General features: G+C 38.2%; 1 protein-coding gene, 2 long non-coding RNA genes and 1 pseudogene across 5 annotated transcripts in view; 3 read left to right on the top strand and 1 right to left on the bottom strand.

The window, feature by feature from the left end:
• Nucleotides 1-17,482, top strand: part of LOC148731466 (uncharacterized) — a 424,262-nt gene that overhangs the window by 32,818 nt on the left and 373,962 nt on the right. The window lies entirely within an intron of this gene.
• LOC148731488 (sorting nexin-5-like) lies at nt 3,469-13,908 on the bottom strand (annotated as a pseudogene). The gene is made up of 8 exons (XR_016001648.1): nt 13,690-13,908; nt 12,972-13,115; nt 9,385-9,469; nt 6,337-6,376; nt 6,129-6,234; nt 5,526-5,615; nt 5,007-5,071; nt 3,469-4,365 (listed from the first exon to the last, which is right to left on the bottom strand). The product of XR_016001648.1 is annotated as a sorting nexin-5-like (transcript).
• On the top strand, nt 8,972-13,499 carry LOC148731489 (uncharacterized). The gene is made up of 2 exons (XR_016001675.1): nt 8,972-9,259; nt 13,055-13,499. It is a non-coding gene; the product is annotated as an uncharacterized LOC148731489 (long non-coding RNA).
• Nucleotides 14,019-17,474, top strand: LOC148731487 (uncharacterized). 2 transcript variants are annotated; one of them, XR_016001653.1, is made up of 4 exons: nt 14,019-14,469; nt 15,726-15,779; nt 16,667-16,933; nt 17,055-17,474. It is a non-coding gene; the product is annotated as an uncharacterized LOC148731487 (long non-coding RNA). The 2 variants fall into 2 exon arrangements; XR_016001654.1 differs by having other exon boundaries at nt 17,151-17,471.

Raw genomic sequence — 17,482 nt, 5'->3', positions numbered from 1 at the left:
AATATATAAAATTCAAGAGGAGCAGAGGCTACAGCGCGTGCAGCCATCATCCAAGAGCTCACTTATACTGAGTTGGCGTATCTTGCCTTTGAACGACTTGAATCAAATTGAACGACGTTTGAATCAAATGCCGTATTTAACTACTTTAGTTGACTGAAATAGGAGTTAAGTTCGGCACATGTGAAATTCGACGTTTCAACTGGGCATAAGCGATAAAACTGACTAAATTGACTGTATTTAACGACCATAAAGAACTAGTCTTTTTATACTAGATGAGGGTTTTCATTCAGCAAATAAAGAATCGTCATAATTCCGTCCAGTTGATAAACAGTACCCTGTGTACAGGCCCCTACTTTCCAGAGATAAGAAAACTCTGGAAGGAATCGGGATTTTAGAGGGGAGGGGAGGGGTAGCTGTTTAGAAGCTAATAAACAAGAACATGAAAGTGAAACTGATTAGTTACATACTGTGACCTTCAGAAATAATCTCTAGACATTGCATCATTTTTTATGACATCTTTAAAGCCACAAACGTCAGACTTGCGATTTCTGCGCTGATCCGTTGAGTTTATAGGCAGAGCTACTTAATGGGGGTTGAGTCAAAATATAGAGCAAATCTAAATTCTGTTCGAGAATGTGTTGATCAAAGTCCTTTTCAGAGCAGCAACAAGGATAAGACTCCACATTTAAGCCTCTTTAGAGAATGTAAATATCTCTTGTCTGAAACAACTACTAAAATCGGTTCTGAATTTCGTTTAGGCGTCAAAATTCCAACCAGACAAGATAAGAAACTTAAAATTGCTCATCAGCAACCAGCCTTCAACTTGTACACAGGAACACGAAAGTGAAACCAGTGTGTTACCTATTATGACCTTAGCCTTGAAATAATAATCCCACGACACGCGTCTTTTAACAGCAAATGCGCTTATCCGTTACGTGTAAATAGAACTATTTCATCGGAATGGGGGAAGTTGGAGGAAGTAAGTCAAAAAATGAAAAAGTGGTAGAGCAAAGCACATCAGTTCTTCCCCTGTCCCTTAGGCAATATTTCAAGAAATTCTCGAGGCGGTTCTATTAATACAAAGCAGATAAAGGGAAACATTAGGGGAATACTAAACGTTGAATGATTTACCGCCTGCTCTCGTGTTTGGTGTGATATTTCAAGTAATAGGAGTCAGTAAGTTCTTGAACAGAGGTCAACCATATTCGAAAGTCCTCTTCTAGAAGGTTCTGATTAAAGTCCCTTTACAGAACGGCATTGTAACAATTTATGAAGTAAAAAATGAAAAAAGCACTAAACTGAGCCTTTCACCGAAAGGAAAATTTTTGAACGAACAGTTTAGTATTCAGTTCACCGGTTATCTTCAGCGACAACATTCAGCATTTTACTTATACTAAAATGTAGAGCCAGCTGAAAGTATATGGGGTTACAAAATTAAAGGGAAACGTGTCTGGAAAACGATGAAGCAGAGAAGATCTTAATCGACTGCGGAGTTGTCTTTGTCAATTTCTTTCTACGGTTTTACCTTCGACAACATACATTCCAAAATCTTCCCATCTTCAAAACATACCTAACGTGCTTTATTGGCAAGAAACTTAACGATCTTCGTTCGTGATCAATCTCGAGAGCAAAGACATGTAGCTCTTGTTGTTGTCCGAAGACAGGTAGATGTTTAGTTTAAATTTCATAATTGGCAAGTCCTGGCCCTTTACGGAAAAAACTAAATTACACTCTGACATAATGTACTTACCAGTGAGACTTATTTCAGTGCCTTGAGGAACACAGTAAGGCTGTCAAATACTATTGTTGATCTGATCATCTTTTCACTGGCGTTTTAGATCGCGATGGGCTGGCACGAAGAATAAAGGCTCCAGACCGTTTCCTTCCTATTGAAACGTTCCAATTTACATTGGAGGAAGAAACAAAGCGAAATAAGCGATGAGGTTTTTCATTCACCAAATAAAGAATCGCTGTACATCCGTCCGGTTAAGAGACTTTATAATCCAACTACACCAAGACGAGTACAAGTAACGCCATAGACGAGTACAAATATCACGCGGTATTTGTACTCGTCTATTGTAGTACCGGTTAAACAGGTTTTCTCGCATCGCGCGAGCGAAGAATTGAATTGTGGTTACGAAAAGAAAAAATAAGCAAGGGGCGAACAATTTGAATCATATTTCCGACGACGAAGAGTCAAAATGGCTAGCAAATATAGGTCCAAGTTCATTAGATGAATCGAACGAAGAAAAACAGCTTGACGACCAGAAAATTTCTTCATTAATGAAGAAAATAGAAACAGCGACACAACAACAGTTCCGCTTCGCATACTTCTGTCACGCACTCCCCGCAAATAAAATCCGCGAAATTCGCCCGCACTGAAATAACAGTTTGGCGTGTTGGATAATAAATAACTTATTAGACATTTGGTTGTGTAGTATCGCTGAGTATTTTTACGAGTTGTGCCGTATTTTGACGAGCCCGTAGGGCGAGTCAAAATACAAATAACGAGTAAAAATACTCAGCGATACTACACAACAAAACGTCTAATAAGACATATATACCTCGCAAAATGAATGAAGGACAAATTCCCAAATTGTTTTCTACAAAATGAAATCGACTTAGCTGTTGGTAAATGTTTAAAATGCAGCAGTCCTAAATTCGTTCATAGAGCCGTTAAGTATAACACTTCGCGCACACGAGCATGGATTTGTGACAAAACTCTTAATGGTTCGTACACTGAGCTATAGTCTTGTTGTATACGTACAGACACTTAGTTGCTTCTCAATCTAGATTACAAATGATCTACTCTTGCTTCTTTGAGGATTTCAGGTGCTATTGAAGCTTTGCATCAATGTATTTCTCCAGAAAAAAGGCAAGACTCCTCTCAAAGGTGAACAGGGCACCAAACCGAAAGCCACTAAAAGATTATTGCGAAACATACCTGATGACACAGTGTCTATTTTTACACCTGATCTGCGCGTGATCTCATCAGAAATAAAACAGCAGAAGATTGACTTGTTGGGTAAGGTTATAGGGTTAGGAGTGGGAGGGTCATTTAGGAAGTTTCATTGTTTTGGGCTTCAAAGACAAGCCAACCTATTACAGCACTGTTTGACATGTTTGGCAAGTTCTTTTTTTTTTCGAAGGAGCGCTTTGCTCGTTGGCGAAAGTTAAAAGGTCCATCGACTTCACACTGCCTTTAAGTCAACGCTATATTCAGGGGTGGTGACTTGCGTTGAGTCGGAGGGGAAGAAACACTGTACCCGTGATAGAGCTACAAGACAAGTATTATTGTAAGTGGCCCATTATACGTTAAAACAAATATTTATAAACGGAAAACGCAGTTTTTCACCGGAATAAAAGGTCACGTTAACCGGTATCTTCGCAGAGGAAGTCAACAAAAGACCTTTTATTCTACTCCTTACGGGTAATTAAAAGGTTATTTAAACAGAAACTTTCCACCGCTATAACCAATAACTTTTATTAGGCTTTCTAATACAAGAGAAGTCAATTTTTGGTTGGCACTTTTTAAAAGATTGGAAATAGAACTATTTTTTTCTTTTTTTAATGGGGTCAGTTAGTCCGAGAGTACATAGAAAACATTGCACATCTGAAAATCATTCATTTAGAATCAATTAAAACATCCTTTTACAAGAGGAGGTAGAGAAATAAATTTACTTTTCAGTTTTAATCTGATCTGCCCGAAAGAACGTAAAGGTGAAAATTCACCGTGAAAAGTATTTAATAAATCTTCTGGAGCCTTGATTCAAGGCTGGTATCCTTAACAAAGTTGAGAAATTCATTCCCGCAATGAAATATTTGCTGATTAATTTCCTAGTCATTGCCACATTTTTGTCACCATTTCTGGCCAATTTCTGCCAGAATAACCTTTTCCAGACAATCAGCTTGTAAAAGGAAGCATAATAGTAAACAGCGCTCTTAAAGCAGAGGAGTGAAAAAGCGAGGGAGGTTTGGGTCGAGTCGCTTAATGAATCCGACCCAGGCCTCCCTCTCTTTTTCACTTTTCAGTTCCAATCTTCGCTCCATTTTACCAACTGAATGCCTGGAACAGGCCAATGCCTGTAACACCCTGCTGTCGTTCTAAAGAATTATTTTTTTTCTTAACAGTATTAAATTGAAATAATCTAATGTCATACAGAAAGTGAGCCATAAATTTTGGCCACCTAAGTTCATGGGGCCGTCTATTTTCTTCCTGCTTCTTAATTACGCAGATCTTTTCATGTCATTCAGTAGTTTGGCTAATATGGCGTACGTATCTCTTCCATTCTTTAACCGCGATTCAGCGTACTGGATAAGACTTGCTTGCAGGCTCAACACCCTTTGCCTGTTGTAACGGATCATCTGCATTAAAAAAAAAAAAAAATTAAGATCAGTTAAATGAAAAACACTGCTCATTATTACTGGTATTGTTATTGTTACGGTAACTGATTATCGGCAGAAAGATAATATCCTCGCTATTTCCACGAAACACAATTTATTCAACTGTTAACAACGGAAGATAACCTAACACGAGCTAGCGACTACTCTTGGAACAATCCAACTAAAATTAACTATGTACTTATCTACGCTTATCTGACCACAAGCAAAGTACTGTCCTTCTCTTTGGCGAGATCTCCTGAAGACTTCCTTCGACTTATCGCACTCCACGGTAAACAGCTCTGGGCTTGACAGCAGAATGTCAGTTTCACATCCGAAAGGGAAAATCCCCTCACTTGTCACTTGTCACACAATATCGCTTGTAGATCACAAACAGGGAACGAAGTCCCAAATCACAACATATATAAGCATCCGAAGAGAGTCTAGAAGTTTCCAAAAGTAACTATTTATAACCATTACAATAGTAACTATTTATAACTATTACAGTAAACTCTATTTTTAAACTGATGAGTCACAGTTCTAGAAAATTATTAAAAAAAACACTTTTCGTGACATTGACCTTCGCGAACTCTCTAGACAATTCCGATCCTTGTAACATTATTTACCTCTTTTTTTGCAGCTTCTGAGATTGAATTGTATGCTTCCTCTGCTTCTTCTTGGCTTTTTGAAGCTGATAATGGAAAATGCACAAAAAAATTTGGTAATCTTCCATTCTAGCATTCGACTTGATTCTTCAAAACCTCAACATGACCTTCAAGTGATAAATGTCTATTGCATAGTATCGCTGAGTATTTTTACGAGTTGTACCGTGTTTTGACGAGCCCGTAGGGCGAGTCAAAATACAAACAACGAGTAAAAATAATCAGCAATAACACACTACAAAACGTTAAATAATAGATTTACTATCCAACACGCCACATTGTTATTTCATTGCGGGCGAATTTCGCGGATATTTCTGGAGTACAAATATCGTGTGATATCGTGTGATATTTGTACTCGTCTCGCGCGTTATTTGTACTCGACGAAGCATATTTGGATAATAAAAATCACGAGCAACAGAATGAGGGGAAAACTACCAAAGGAATGTATATCACGTGCAAAACGCAAGTTTGTCTGAATCTTACCGCTTCTTGGTTCTTAGGTTTGGCTTTTTCCAGTGCTTTTGTTTCATTCTCAAACTCTACCAGTTTACAAGTACGACAGAAAAGCATCTCCTACAGAATAGGAAGTGGACGAAATAAATGCGTTAGAAAGTTAAAATGTTCATCTTGGGACTGTAAAAAAATGGAATAACCAAGTTACAAAAGTTAGGGTGTTACATTTGCCATCCCGAAGTCCCAAATTTCAGCCTATTGATGGTTCCATATTAAATTCTTCCACAAAGCTTCGTGATTAAAAACTATTCAAGTGAGTTCACCTCTCTGTTCCACCATTTCAGCCTTGGTTTACAAATTTTCCCCGTTGTAACTAGACAGCAGAGCAGTACAAAAATAAAAATACTCTAACTCCAGAGCTAATACAATACAAGAGTTCTGTTTTCTGAAGGTGCTTCAGACAGAGAGGTAGAGCCCAGTCCACTTGTTCACAACATGACCATGCTCTTATCCCAGCCCAGTCCCCAAAGAAAAAATGTTTATCACCTTCCCCACCCTTGCCCATCACCACCAAATCCCACCCCCTCCCCCCTGAAAAATTATACCCAAGTTTTCTAAAAACATTTCACAAACCTTGGCAGCATCCATGTATCCAGAATAAAGTTCTAGAGTAAAACCTAGAGTGTTAATTGTCATCATTAGTGGGCATAACATCCAGTGATTCCTGGAGAAATGATCACTGAGACACAAAGACAAAAACAAAACAAAACTGATTAAACTATTGGAATTGTGGAACACTGCCATCAAGGGTACAAGATCCCCCAGAAAAAAGCTTCCATACCTTGACACCATTTAGTGGACTTGAAAAAGTCACAAAGCTTCTGGAAAAGTAATCAGAGTAAACATTAAAAACTGGCACTTCATCTAACCAAGGTAACATCCACCCAATGTAAGTTGTATGTTCTAAATACTGTTCACTGTAAATTTTTTCTAGTACTAACAAAGAGAATGTCTTCAACAATCAAGAGCTTCTTTTTTAGCTCAATCGGTTAGAGCACCGGATTGTGTTGTGCGGGAGGTCGAGGGTTCGAGCCCTGGCTGGACCAATAATCATGGTCTTAAAATAAGTGAGGAAAATTTGCTACCTTTCTATAAAATCAAGAAATGGATAGATATGCTAGTCTTCTCGGATAAGGATGAATATATATTAAAACTGTAGGCCCCGTCTCCTGCAGGGTTGGGGTAGGAGATGTCAATTTCCCACACATGATATTACTGTGTGATGATTGTCCTCCCCTGGGGTGGGATGGGTGGGATATCTGCTGAAGATGGGCTGTATTGCCCTTTGCATATCAGACATTTAGATTTATATGTTCAATTCCTTTATTCTCCTAACCTTCATACACTATTCAGCTGTGATAATGTAGGGAGAACTTCCATAGTAGATCAGGCTTAACACTTCCAAAACAGAGCTACACATAATTTTCAAGCTAGTACTGCAAATGGGATATAAGCTCTAGCAGGATGAGCCTTGTGAGCTGATTTCACCATTCATAGAAACATTTTCCCTCTCATTGTCAGTTATTACAAGATGGTTGGAGTGACCAGAACTACAATGTAGCATTGGAGTTGTGGTAAATCAGTGTTTATTTGTATATTGGAAAAAAAAACATCATCCAAATCATGCCTGGTCCACTATTGCTATAAATTATTACTAATAATTTATGTATTTTCATATTTACTCAATACATCTGTTTGTTCCATATTTTTCTAATATTTAACACTTTGGGCCATTACTTCCAATTTAAGCAATAGTGGACCAGACATGATTTGGATGATGTATAGGCAATTTCAGAAAAAGAACAAAGACCCTTTTAGTTCCTTGGTGCTGTTATCATTACCATGAGCAGATGCCATGATGATGCCAGAGCTAAAATCATTCACTGCTCTAAGAAGTAACACCAGTATCTGAAGTTGACAAAGAAATTCAAAATCACCATTATGATACTTTAACATAAGTATAATTCTGCCAGGGTAAAACTGTCATCATACATCATTATACATTGTTATACAACAAGATCTTCATCATTAATAATAACACTTCAAGTATATTTTGACTTAGATGTTCTTCTGATATCAACATTTTGGCCATACTTTCTTTCTAAAATTATACGAGACTGGACCATAGACTAAAGTGAGATTTCAGGGTGAAATTTACCACGGTCAGCCTAGCTGAAAACCATAGTGCAGATGATACATTGTAGTAAAGAAAGATTGCTACGTCGTTGCTGACTGTGTAGCATTTTGGTAAAGTTCTATAATAATGAAAAAAAAAAAAAAAAATTCACTGGAAGAATCTCAAAATCGCCAACACTTAGAGGCAAAAACTAAAATTTCACTTTCCTCTTGAAGCACCCTCTTATCACAGACCTGTGCTGTTTAGTGTAAATTAAACCAATCGACAAAATCACAAATTTATTGTTTATTTATTACCGAAAATATAAATTTACAAATTTACACATTAATGGCTTTCCAATCACAATTTCCTGCAGAGTTGACATTTTAGAATACCCTAAATTTTCCCCTCAAAGACCCCAGAGCAAACCAACGATGGGGATGAACTCTATCCTTTAACCACAAGCTGCAAAGGATGCAGAGCATCCAAGCCCAGACTAACTTGTTGGAAGGCAAGCATTTATGCCAACTCTGATGCATGAGTGATCACAACATAATTACTCCTTACAATGTCATTACTAGTTAAAATAATAATATCAGGCAGACATTGAGTGATGAGAATAGAGAATACTATCAATTAAGGAAATATCAGCTGATCCAATACCAAATTCTCTTAACTAATATCAAAAGAATTGTATAGAAAAAGTCAAGAGAATTCCTAAAGAGATCTGAAAGGGGAAGGGTTAGCCAGCTGAGCCTTCCAAATAATATTCATTTTAGTGAGTCATAATGCCTCCCTAGAGTAAATTTTCAGTTGGTACCAGTCATTAAAATTTATTCCTTACTTACACTGACCCCATATGTCTCCTTGGGAAGTGGTGTCTACTCTTCCACACTATCTCTTCTTTTCTGAAATTCTTCATCAAGATCCTAACCAGGAGGAATAACTTCTAATTATTTTTATTTCTAAAAAAAAGGCCAAGTCATTCTGGTAATGGTTAAATTCAAAAGAAAGTTAAGTCATATGTGGGCCAGTCCTCATTATATGCACTTTGGCTGGAGTGTTTTCTAAACCCTTTAATCCCTAACAGTGATTGGAATATAATTTCTCCTTACAATATCACCCCTGAATCACACATTAAGGCCAGGAGAATAAAGGAAATGATCACCAACTGGAGAAGCTCTTGATTGTTGAACAAATTCTCCTTGTTAGCACCTTAAGAATGTATAGAGAACAGTATGGACAATATACATACTGATTTTAGGGTGTAAAGGGTTAATGCCTACAGGAAAGAATGAGGCCTACAGCAACATGAGCTGGTGAGAGGTTGATCTGCAATGGCAGGAGGTTTAACACTGATAAGGAAGGCCCAAGGATTTCAACAAAAGCTGGTTACTGGCTTATGGAAAAGTTTAATGAAACACATGAAGATCTCTCATCATAATTTAGGTACAGACCCCCAACAAATCATTCCCAAAGTTGTCTTAAATTTTCTTGCAGGCAGAGAAATGTGCATCAAAGAACCATCTCTCTGTACCCCAGCACAAACTACAATTCATATTTTACAACCCTGAATGGGATGTACACGGTATGTAATCATAAACTTTAAGATATTCCAGTAATATTATGATAATTCTAAAAACTTAAAATAAAAAAAATCAAAGCAATTGAGACAAAAAACATTAGTAGAAAACCACTTTAAACACTTTTTACCTGTGACTATGATGTCAAAACTCATCCACTGCTTGCGATAAACTTGTCATTTAAGATGTTTTTTCACTTTGCTTGTAACTGGTGGCTATGTAAGTTAGAATAAAAAAAGGTGTTTATACTTTTAGTGAGCATAAGAGATGCCATAGACAACTGGTTAACCTACTGGTCTAAATAGAAAAGCCAGAGGGTTTATTACTCAGAGAGAGGAGTTTGATCATGATCGTTATCAAACGTCATTTTGCCAAGTTGCAGCAGACACTTGTGTGGTTACAAAAAAATCACCCAGGTATAGGCACACAATCAGCAAGAAAATTGTTTGCACATTACCACTGAAATGGAGATAATTATTCTGGAATATTTGGCATACCAAAGATATCCCTTGTACCCCCACTTTCACCTCCTCTTTTCCTCTTCAATGTTGCACTTTGTTTTATATATTATTTGTTTTTGTTTTTTTTTACAACATTGGTGACTGGTGGAAGGTGAGTGTTGCAAGAAACTGAAGTTCTCCTAAATGCTTCCTTGAAAGTGGCTCCATGAATTTCGTATGTTAATTAATTTTTATATCTTGTAGGCCCCTCATTATCTTTTAACTTCCAAGATCTGATTGTAAATTCTCCCCTTTAGTTGCTATACTCATTCCCTTGTAAATTAGTTTCAACAATTTGTTGTTTAAAGATCAAGATGACAACCTCTACCAGATAACTTTTAGTATTCTCATTACCTGTTTACTGGGGAATGTTTGGAGGTTATAGGGAGAGGTTACATGTTAATCACTTCTTAGAGTTCAAAGATTAGAAGGGAACCCAAACTAGCATGTCTTTTTCCAGTATAAACAACAACAACGACAATTTAACATTTATACAGCGCAAACTACTATAGAGATAATCAGTTGCGCTTTACAATGAGTTAAGGTGAGATCGGACGTCAGAATTCATCAGGCGCAATATGCAGCCACTTCAGTCCATGTATTAACCCTTTAAGCCCCACAGGAGACACATGTGTAACCAGCCCCTATTCCCAGGACCCTATTGGAAACCGAGACCATTTTTGTCTTGTTTCTACCATGTCTGCAATTTTTCGTGTTATCTTGAAAACAGTAGGTTGAAAGTCAACACACTTAAGACAAAAAATGACCATCAATAAATTATCTTTAATTTGAGACCTCAACTACAGCAAACAGTGAAATATATAGTGAAAAAGACCTAGTAGAAGTAGGCATCAAATTGAAAATCTCCATTCAATTCTGTGATCGCCTTATATATTGTGACAATAAAAAGGCAAAAAAACTATTAACATGGCTCAGAACTCAACAGAACTTGAACAGGTCCCTAAATATCATTATAAATTTGAAATACATTGCCATGAGTGGTAAGTTCAGGATATAAAAAAAAGTTGAAGTCAAATGTTTGTTGCTTGATCATTTTGAATTTCGCGCACTCGTGACGAATTACACGTCCCCAACATGATTTGGGAAACACTCCAAACAAAGTCTCTTCTCACAGCTCTGGCAAGCCATCATTGTAAACTTTGTCCTTTTCCGTTTAAGACATCGCTTGCAACGGCCTCTGCTGGAATTTATCGGCCAGTGTCCACCCTCAACTTGCCCAGAACAAACACTTCTTTGCCGACTCGAAAAGTCTGCGATCAGGTCTTTCGCAAGTTCGATTCGAAACGCTAGTTGCGTTCTTGAGGGGTGATTAATGGCTTTCTTTTCGAGGATGAAGGCATTAACTATGCTCAGATCCATGACAAACCAAAAAAGATAACGCCACCATTTCTTTGATTTTTTTCCAAGCGAGTAGTAGCCACGCAGTTGATCGTGAAGATCGACTCCCCCCATGCTCGCATTGTAGCTTTTGACGACAGGGACGCTCGGCACTTGAATAATCGTTCCATCTCGTTGTTTTCTGTTAACGGTTTCGTTTCCAATAGGATTACTTTGCGTGCTTAAAAAATGAACGATCTTTTTGTCCTTCCACGCGGTTGCGACAACGTTCTCCTTTCGCCGATGAATAGACTCTCCCCGCTTCAAACGCTTCACAATTGGACTCTTCGCGGCAAGATCTTTGGGGAAATCTTTTCTGTTCGCTCGTGCCGTTGCGCAACAGTATATGCCGTCTTTCAGGAGATCCTCGGCAAGCTTAACAGTCGAAAAGAAATTATCAAAGAAAACATGATGATTTTTTCCGACAAAGTTGCGGGTCAGATCGTGAACAACACGATAACCAAGATTTTGTTCCGTCGCGCCATCTTGTTTCTTTCCAGTATAAACTTGGAAATCGCAAACATACCCGCTTGACGCTTCCGCACAAACCCACACTTTAATGCCACGCTTTACAGGCTTCATTGGTAAATATTGCTTCATGCCAAGACGTCCTTTAAATTTAACCATGGCTTCGTCCACGGACAAATTTCTCCCCGGTCGTAGTTTCTCTTTACAATTTTCAACAACGCAGTCCAGTACGGGGCGAACTTTGAACAACTTGTCGTGTCTCGGATCTTCTCGCGGAACTTGTCTTGCATTGTTATTCAAATGAAAGTACTGAGACAATTTATCAAAGCGATTTCTGGACATGACTTTTTGTACAGATGGAACACCGATGAGTGGATCACTGCTCCAGTAGAGGTGATTTGCTGGCAGTTGTTTGATGCCAAACAACACGTGTACTCCGAGGAACGCTTTCATCTCTTCAAGTGTAGTTTCACGCCATTTAGGGTCAGGTTTTGCAGCAATGCACTCTTGTGCAAATCGATTAGTTTCACTGACAATATGTTCAATCAAGTCCTCTGGGAACATTAAATAGAAAAAGTCAATCGCAGTTCCATCCTCTGCGACTCCCCAGGTCGGACCAGTGGCGGCGGTGAACGGTGAGACTTCGACCGGATTGTTGTTGTCATTCCACTGATCGTCGTCGTCTTCTTCTTCGCTCTCGGACGAGTCTGATAACTCTTCAGTCGCAACAGAAGATACTGAAACGTCTGACTCCGATTCTTCTTCTCTCGGTCGAAAAACAGCAGCTTGTGCTTCTTCGTCAAACCCCAGGAATTCTTCGTTTGCGCTTTCGCTCTCACTCTCAGTAGCCATTTTCACTCTACTCACTTCAACTCAAATTTTCAGCGTGACACTAAGTCACAACCTATAGTGATTTGCATATTGAAAAAGAACTAAAACTCTCTGCTATTGGCTAAGACAAACTTCAACCACCTAGCAACCAAGTAAAAGCGTTTTTTATTGGTCAAAGCACAAGCACTCCACAGAGTGCAAATACGCACTATCGGGAATGTCACGCAGTCACGTAAGAGTGCAGATACGCACTATCGGGGCTTAAAGGGTTAAGTGATCTCACCTTCCCTCCCCAATTCACTCTTGATTGGACACTACACAAAGATAGACCACAACACCGGGCACTACGTGTCCGACTCTTTTTATCGTCCCTATCTGAGAAGACTAGAAAGTCTAACCATTTGCAGATTGAACTTCATGACACTTATCAATTATAGGATAAACACGCAAATCATGGAGTTTAAAATACTATAAGCTTCATTTTGCCATGGTATGACTGTTGATTAACATGACTACATACCCCATGTTCACAGATATCTCTGCCAAACACCTGTAAGAGTATCATTGGTTATTATTTGAGAGACTCACGATTTCCTCTTTCAGAAACTTTTGCAAAACTTCATCTCTTGAAAATGCCGGGTGGACCACAACAAGTTGAAGAAATCTGAAGAAAACCAAAAAAATATAGTTACATATTTTTCAAAAATATAAAATTTTGCATATTATAACATTTTGAGATGTGGCTAGCCATATACTATGTATGCATGTGAATCAACATTGTTTGTTAGAAAGTAAATTCCATGTTAATTAAGAGAAAAAATTATTATTAATAATGACTCCTTTGTCTTCTTCACTTTCATTGACCTGTTAAGGCAAAAATAGCAAAGATAGATCAACGTTGCTTGATTCTGAGCACTGTTAACTCTTTACATCCTAAAGTCATTATGTTTATTCTCCATACTCATTTCGTTATGTTTCCTGTGGTTCTGGTAAAGAGAATTTGTTTCACGATCAGGAGCTTTCTCAATTGATGATCATTTGCCTCATTCTCATAACCTTTTAGTGCGATTCAGCAAAGACAAAGTAGAGTGACACTCTTATAGAAAGTAAAGCAGTTAAATTGAGGTCAGGATACCATTTCCTTAAGGATAACCTGGGGTAAATTTCTATTAAATCAGAGATAATTAAACGATGTGAATTTACAATGCTGGTTTAAATGGTGAATTTTGCGATCTCACCTGAATAGAGTGAATGGCAATCGAGAATGAAGGGGGAAATATGGATAGGGCACGTGTGCTGGCCTTAGCCTACTCAGCAGGCGTAATTAGGGGAATCAAATACTCTGAGTTTTCTAAGAGAAAAATGTCCGCCTTCATTGATTCTAATGGAAGCGGAAAGCTGGGGAAAGAAAGAAATTTTTACCAAAGAGCAAAGAGTACCAAGGGGGCCTGTGACGGTCAAAAATAAGGACAAGGGCCTGGGTGGGAGGGTGAGTCTTGTCCCCCTCCCCAAACCTACCCCCACCGTCCACTTTGACTCCAAAGCAGCATATGGTGTATAAATCACGGAACAGTGTACGCACGTGAGTTAAGGAAAATTTCAGACATGCGCAGATGACGTCCCTTGTTGTGTTTACTTCTCCCCTCTACGCTTTTAAAACTTTACCGTTGAATATCTTATCAAAACACAAAGTCTCTGGTAGTTTAATACTTACACCGCGAAGACTGCAACGGAGTTAAGAATTCTACCGTTTTATTTTTTTTCTTTTCATCGACTTAGTGGTAGAATTCCTATTTTTTCGTACTGTTTTGTCATTCATTGCGCGTGGTGATTATTATTTGGAATTTCGAAACGGACAAGTTGAAGAATTGGCATCGTAGTTTCAAGGCAAATTGAGGTTTGGAGCCCACTGTTGTTCGTATTAAAGTTATTTTCATCTTTTTAACGCGCGTTCGAGATGTAATGGAGGAATGAAATAAATTATATCGACGGAGTAAAGCAAGCGCACGATGCTCGAGGTAAGATTATAAACTAGGTTATCTTGACCCTATCTTGGGGGTGTTGGTGGTAAATTATAGGTCGATTAGCTTACATTCAATATCGTCCACCCGAGATCGAGAGTGAACTGCGGTTTATTCGTCAACAGGAACCAAGAGCAGTTAATTATCAATCACTTCTCGGGTACTCGTTTGTACAATTGATGATGTTAATTGACTGATATCGATTGCGAAATCAATGCTTATTTCTTTTGGGCGCTTTGAATGTGGAGGATCGACCAATACACTGATTCTTTTTCGACCACACTGCATATTCATATTTGTGTTGGTCCAGATTTAGAGGCTATGACAAGTTGTCTGTATGTGAAAAAAAATTGCATCGTTGTAGATATTTAATAAAACGTTTAAAGGGGAGAGAGGATTCATTACGGGTCAGATTTGTACTACTTATCTTTTACACGGAATAAGGAAATTAAGACAGGATAATGAACTTTGCACATTTTTAACAGTTCCAGTGTTTAAATCTAATCTATTACTGTTATACATTGTACGCTAACTGTATGTAACACAAGATTGGCTGCATCACTTAGCTTTGCCCTTCCTGTACAAAATGATTCACTTAATGTACAAGAACACCTATAAACAAGTCATGTACTTATCACATTAAAACTTACCTACTGCTAATATGTTTAATTATACAAGTCATGTGCAACATTATAATGATATAATCTACATGTAGTTAAATATTACATTTAGTATGGTCTTAAATTGCTGTAGTGAAGTGACAGCATTTCAATGTTTGTTTAATATTCTACTAAGCTACAGTTATGCATAACAATTTAAAATCAGATATATTACAGCTTCATTTAACTACTGTTCATTTTGAATGTAATGTTCAATTCAGTTAATTCAAGATCCAATACAACGTGATTAAATACATGCATGTCTCAGCTTTGGCTCCATGCACTTTACTTATACCCTGCAAAACCAGTTACAATATTGCAAAGCTAACATGCTACATACACTAAAACTGATATTGAGCTCTGTTCACTTAACTAAAGTGGCATATACAACATGCTTTTATCAGGTTAGTTCTAACATGTTGCATTGAAACATTTATTAATTTTTAGATGTGTCTCTGTGTGTAAAAATGCATTCATGTTGAGATACATTTACTTCATGCAGTGTGGGTCAGTGAAATCAGTTCTTATGTACAAATCTAAAATGTTTAAAAATTACTGAGCCACCCCCATGACTACTTTATTCTTCATGTGTAGGCAATGGTGTAATATGTACAGTCATGTGGGACCTGGAAAGACAAGTAGTTGGAGGTTCAAAGAACAACAAACATATGAAAACATATGTGTGAACTGCGGTTATGAGACGTATATGAGAACGATCCTTCGCAGTAAAGCACTATTTGAGCAATAGTGAAAATCAGACCTGAAAAAAATTTCAGGCCTGTACGGGATTCGAACCACTGACCTCTGCGATACTAGTGCAGCGCTCTACCAATTGAGCTAACAAGCCAACTGGGAGCAGGCCATCAAATTAATTCGATATAAACCCGTGGATGATAAATCAAACAACAACAAACATATGAAAACATATGTGTGAACTGCGGTTATGAGACGTATATGAGAACGATCCTTCGCAGTAAAGCACTATTTGAGCAATAGTGAAAATCAGACCTGAAAAAAAAAATTTCAGGCCTGTACGGGATTCGAACCACTGACCTCTGCGATACTAGTGCAGTGCTCTACCAATTGAGCTAACAAGCCAACTGGGAGCAGGCCATCAAATTAATTCGATATAAACCCGTGGATGATAAATCAAACAACAACAAACATATGAAAACATATGTGTGAACTGCGGTTATGAGACGTATATGAGAACGTCTTTTCAGGTCTGATTTTCACTATTGCTCAAATAGTGCTTTACTGCGAAGGATCGTTCTCATATACGTCTCATAACCGCAGTTCACACATATGTTTTCAAATGTTTGTTGTTGTTTGATTTATCATCCACGGGTTTATATCGAATTAATTTGATGGCCTGCTCCCAGTTGGCTTGTTAGCTCAATTGGTAAAGCGCTGCACTAGTATCGCAGAGGTCAGTGGTTCGAATCCCGTACAGGCCTTAAATTTTTTTCAGGTCTGATTTTCACTATTGCTCAAATAGTGCTTTACTGCGAAGGATCGTTCTCATATAGTTGGAGGTTGGAAGACATTTGGAAGGTTTTGTAAACACAACTGGCATTCTCTTGGTAGATCATAAATTGGTAGCTCCTCCCCATAGTTCCACACCTTTAGCGCTGCTAGCTGCATGAGTCTTGGAACTTGTCCATAAGGTGTACTGGTAACTCCCTCAATTACTGTTGGGCTGAATGACTTTTGTCCCTCCAGTACAGATGTTCCCTTGGCAGAAACTTTCCAGTGAAGTTTAAGTTTGCAACCATCAGCTTTTAGTGACTGAATCATATCCGGTAAGTCATTGTTTACTTTGTTTTCTATCCAAGCTTTAGGGTAAACATCCTTTGCTATAAGTGACCCATGTGTGCTGTTTTCTCTAATCTTGTTTAAGTTCTTTCTCGCCTCTTGCAAAAGGTCTGTGGTGAGCATTTGGGCATATTCTTTCATTCTTTCTTCATGAACTTCACGTGCGGCTTCTGTGGTCCTGGTGTTGGTTTTTCCACTGTGCAGAATGTTCTCAACAAATGTGATTAAAGCCTGTTTTGATAACTCTGACATGTTATCATTAAGATACAGTTGCGAAAGGTTGAACTGTCTTTCTGCAAGAACATTGTTAACTGGAAGACTGAAAATGTGCTTGGCGTAGAACTCAAACAGGTTTGGAGTGGCTTCTTTACTTATGAGTGAGCTCTGTTGTGATAAGGCCATTTCTTTGATCTCACATAGCAATTGGGGTTCCTTTAATTTCCAAAGAGTGGCCCATTTAATTAATCCAACACTGTCCTTAGAGACCAATGTGAGAATGTTCTGTCCATGAACATGAAAGGGGGTGTTCACTGACT

The sequence above is a fragment of the Stylophora pistillata genome, chromosome 5 (assembly GCF_964205215.1).
Source record: "Stylophora pistillata chromosome 5, jaStyPist1.2, whole genome shotgun sequence".
Classification (NCBI taxonomy): domain Eukaryota; kingdom Metazoa; phylum Cnidaria; class Anthozoa; order Scleractinia; family Pocilloporidae; genus Stylophora; species Stylophora pistillata.
Note: the sequence above shows the minus strand (reverse complement) of the source record. Positions and strands in the feature narration are given on the sequence as shown.